Source organism: Xenopus laevis, chromosome 1L (genome assembly GCF_017654675.1).
Source record: "Xenopus laevis strain J_2021 chromosome 1L, Xenopus_laevis_v10.1, whole genome shotgun sequence".
Classification (NCBI taxonomy): domain Eukaryota; kingdom Metazoa; phylum Chordata; class Amphibia; order Anura; family Pipidae; genus Xenopus; species Xenopus laevis.
The window spans coordinates 176,721,216-176,726,573 of NC_054371.1; positions in this window are offsets into that span (position 1 = coordinate 176,721,216).

The following is a 5,358-nucleotide window of genomic DNA, read 5'->3' on the forward strand; positions in this document are numbered from 1 at the left end:
AGGATTTATCTAGAAATAGGCAGACTAAAGTGTAAATAAACTTCAGAAGGGCAACAGGAGAGAAGAAAAGGCGTTTGTTCTTTGCCAGGCAGAAGAGGAATGTACTTGAATTTACCAGTTCCTGGCAGAAAAACAAAGCAGTGTCTGGGGGCTCACTGTACTCATTCTGCAGTCATTATCCTAAGATGTGGATGCTTATTTGCATAACAAGTCAGAAAGCTGCTAGAACACTCATTACTCAAATGACGATGTTAACATTTCAATTCTTTGTATCTATTTTTACTGGGTTTGGAACACACTTTGGAACTTCACTGGGAGTGGGGTTGCAGAGCCATTCGCCTGACCCAATCCTTCACTCCTATGATGGCACATTAACTTCTATGAACTTTGAGCATGGTGTGACAATATTAACTAGTGGATTATTCACCTTGTGCAGCGATACTGCTAGGAGGACTGTAAATTGGCACATTATGCAAAAGCTGCTAGATATGAAGAATCATGAGGAAGATATGACCATGGTGTTATAGCACCACCTGTTGTTAAAGAAGTTTCTGTAGACATTTCTTTGCAGAGCCACATTTGGCAGCTACTCCTGTAGAAGTTGCATTTAGTGTAATTGAAGGAGATATGCGTAATCACCTGAAATCTGATAAGCAGATACCAATAAGGGTGAAGACACACAGAGCTACTAGTAGCAGCTACTTGTCACTGCTACAAAATAGATAATAGTGATAAATGGCTTTGTTAGGATACATGTGTTTTAGCAGAGGCAATTCTCAGTACTCAATGAACAAATTGTTTAACCAGTATCTACTACATTTAAAAACGTCCTATATGAGCTTACCGCTGTCACCGTTGGGCCCGGTTGCACACGCCCCAGACCTTCAGCAAGGGGAGTCAAATGCCAGGAAAACTTCAAAAGAGGCTGGCACAAGCCTAGACCCACGAAGTAGTAAAGCCGGAGTCACGTTGTGAAAGAGTTAAAAAAGCTTACATTTTATTATCCATAATTAACAAAACAGGCCTGACATGTTTTGTTTCTACCATGGACACTTACTCATAGGCTGGACATTAAACAATACATACCCAGTATTTAAAAGAGAAATGATCAATGGGAGATGAATAGGTGGGGTATATTAATTGCAATCCGAAAAATGTGATCTAAAAAGTGCAAAAAACAATATGTGGGCCAAACAAGTCAACATTTAAAAGATAGAATAGACACATTAAATAAATTAAACACATTCTTAATATCAAAATAATAAATCACGAACATCAGTGGCTAGACACTTTAATGAATGTAATAATAGGACATCCTCTTTTTTTAAGAGTTACTGACAGAGCAGTTCCAAGTATAAGGGGTGGGAACATCTATTCAGAGTTATTAAGAAAGGAGACCAAATGGATTTTAGGGACAAGGCAGCCCCTAGCTCTAAACTTTGATTATTGACGTTTCCTGCTATGTCAAATAGTCATCCTTTTTCCCTTTTCTCTTTTTCCCTTTTGTTAATTTACTTTGTACTTTACATATTATAATTTAATACTTCGTATTCGATAATTAAGATAACCCATGTAGTATTCTGGCCTGGGAGGTGTGTCCATCTCATTGGATTCTGGGATTTGTTGTCTTTTCTTCGAGTGACACATCGGTTGGCTCCACCTATTCATCTCCTATTGGCCATTTCTCTTTTAAATACTGTGTATGTATTGTTTAATGTCCAGCCTATGAGTAAGTATCCCTGGTAGACACGAAACGTGTCAGGCCTGTTTTCTTAATTCTATGATAATAAAATGTAAGCTTTTTTTTAACTTTTTAACAACCTGACTGGCTTTACTACTTTGTGGGTCTAGGATTTGCCAGCCTCTTTTGAAGTTTTCCCAATTCTTAGTATTGTCTGTGGCAGGGTATTTTTTGCATTTTGTAGCCTGCTACTAGAAGCACGTACTTGTCTGTGGCTACAAAATGCCCTGCTATAGACAAAACTAAGAATTTCCTTTACTAAAACACATGTAATGTCTTAGCAAAGCCATTAATCTCTATTGTCTATTTTGTAGCTGTGAGAAGTAGCTGCTACTAGTAGCTCTATGGGAATGACACATCTGAGACAATATGTAGTGTATATTTTGGTGTCCTTGCAAAATGTGTAGGTAAAACAATATATTGTGTGAAAGACATGATATCACAACTTAAGACGGATCAACAATCATAAAAAAGATTCCCCTTTTCATCTTTAATCACTAATCAGCCTTGCATCATAAACTATATATATATATATATTATATATATATATATATATATATATATATATATATACAAAGTTAAAAAAGACCGCACACCAAGGACTTTCTAAGTGAAACAAAAAAATGGTTTATTTCAACTTTTCGGCGCTACTACTTAGGCCGTCATCAGGTAACATCACACAAAACTACTACTTTTAAACAAGAAAATGGCGCCAAGCAAACTTGTATGACATCATCAGTAATTGACCAACATCTTGGTGCTTGGCGCCAATTTCTTGTTTAAAAGTAGTCGTTTTGTGTGATGTTACTCACTTCCTGATGACGGCTTAAGTAGTAGCGCTGAAATGTTGAAATAAACCATCTTTTTGTTTCACTCAGAAAGTCCTTGGTGTGTGGTCTTTTTTGACTGTATGTATGTATATCGTTGACCTGCACCCGGGCATTTGAAATGTGAGGGTTGAGAGTGCACTAAGTTGGTTGGATATATATATATATATATATATATATATATATATATATATATATATATATAATGATGTCACTTCCTTCTGTTGGGTATTTATGGTGATTGGGAATATGAGCATGGTTGCCATGAGGAAGTTCCCTGCGTGGACCGAAACGTCACGTCGGCTATTCATGCAATAATTGAATACACATTGCTTTGATACACGGAAATCCTGGTGTTGCTGGTCTTTCTTGAAGTATATATATATATATATATTTTTTTTTTTTTTTTTTGATATATATATAAAGGTCCCGATGGGGACCGAAACGTCGGTTTTGCATACTATGTAACAATACAATATTTTCATCACTGGAAGACCCTTGGTACTGGTTTTTGTTCATTTATCTACATATAATATACCACCGTGAACAGGGGCAGCTACAAGGTAGCTAATTGGGAAAGCTGGTGCTGTCCACAGACCTTTTTCTGACTCTTTCCAGCTTTCAAATGGGGGTCGCTGACCCCATCTAAAAAACAAATGCTATGTAAAGCTACAAATGTATTGTTATTGCTACTTTTTATTACTCATTGTTCTCTTCAGGCCTCTCCTATTCATGTTCCAGTGCATGGTTGCTAGGGGAATTTGAACCCTAGCAACCAGATTGCTGAAATTGCAAACTGGAGATCTGTTGAATAAAAAGCTAAAATGATAAAAAATCAAAACCAATTGCAAATTGCCTCAGAATATCACTCTCTATATCATACTAAAAGTAAAACTCACTTAAATTCACTTGTAAATGTCATTTCTTTATAATATAGTAATAGGTCAGTGGCAAAACTGCATACAAAGACCCAATGACTGCGGGGGGGGGGAGCACCAAGGAGACCTGGTTAAGGGGTCTGCTATATGGTAGTTCTCAACAGTACCAAAAATAATAATTTACAGTACTGTGCATACCTCCCAAAATTTTGGAAATAAAAAGAGGGACAAAAAAGTTGCCGTGCATAGCATGGTGAATTTGTTTGACCATGCCCATTTTGTGACTACACCTCCTAATTACCATGTTCATTTTACAAAATTTTACAGGTTATAAAAGTTTGAACATATTTCTGTGTTTTGTTTTCAGTTATTACAGTTTTGCCAATGAAGGTGAATTGCCCTTTAAAGGAAAAGTTCAGAGTGAAAATAAATATTGTGTAAATAGATAGGCTGTGCAAAATAAAAAATGTTTTCTAATATAGTTAGTTAGCCAAAAATGTAATGTATAAAGGCTGGAGTGTCTGGATGTGTAACATAATAGACACTACTTCCTGCTTTTCAGCTCTCTAACTCTGAATTAGTCAGTGACAGAAGCCACATGGTACATTTCAGGGCAGTGAGTTTGCAAATGATCCTCAGCATTCAGCTCAGATTCAAAAGCAACAGATATGACCCATGTGCCCCCCCCCAAGTCTCTGATTGGTTACTGCCTGGTAGCCAGGGTAACCAGTGAGTGTAAACCAAGAGAGCTGAAAAGCAGGAAGTAGTGTTCTGGCTATTATGTTAGACATCCAGTCACTCCAGTCTTTATACATTACATTTTTGGTTAACTAACTGTATTAGAAACTTTTTTTTAACTCAATTTATAAGGAAATGAGGAGAGCACTCTGCAAGCAATTAATGCGGTGGTTATCCTTTTATTATTCGACTACTTGTACACGACATGTTTCGGGCCTTTATCAAGTGTAACAAACAAACAGAACCTGCAGGCTTCTTAAAACACCCCAACCATCCCCCACCAGTCAGTGATTGGACTCAGGAAACCCAAGGAGGTGTGTGTAAAAGTCCATATTTTCAGTCCATATGCAATTAGTTAATCAACAGGTGTGTGGATCTCTTAGAATACAGGTTTAAAGTCGCTTTGTTTGTGTGCATTCTTCAATCTTTCCACACAATTGTAACATAGTAGCAACATTCAGTGTTCAAAATCATTTTGATACATTGTTATATTCACACTGTTAAAAAAAGAAAATTATTTACAAAAGTTACCACCTGATATAAGGTAGAACCAGTACTGCACATCTCTGTGCCTACTAAGGACCGAAATATTAATTGCTTGCAGAGTGCTCTCCTCATTTCCTTATAAATTGAGTTATAGATATCAGGATATTGGTGACCTGATTGAGGAAAGTTGCACCCTTTTCCTGAACCAAGCGGGCAGAGCGTTTTTGGATAATATACTTTCTAAACTTTTTTTTATTTTGCACAGCCTATCTATTTACCCAGTTTTTATTTTTACACTTAACAATTCCTTTAAGATGTGAGTCTAACATTTCCCAAGGGACCTGTTATGTTATATTGTTACAATTACTTATTTGCTTATCTAGATAAATTTGAATACAAATGTAGATACAAATGTATCTTATCTTCTGTTGTGGCTGTTCTGGGCTCTCTGCCAAAACCCAATTAAGTTAGAAACTCTGTTCTATTTTCTGGCTGTTCAGTGCAGCGAAAAACGTGACTTTCGAGTACAAATGAAGGACTGCAGGTTGAGCTGTCAAAAGAGGGACTGTCCCTCTAAAAACGGGACAGTTGGGAGCAGGGTGCAAAGTGTAAAACCATGTGAAACCAGCCAACACAAATCATTACACCATGCTAAAGGATCAAGGTTGCAAATCTTTTCGATGCCTGG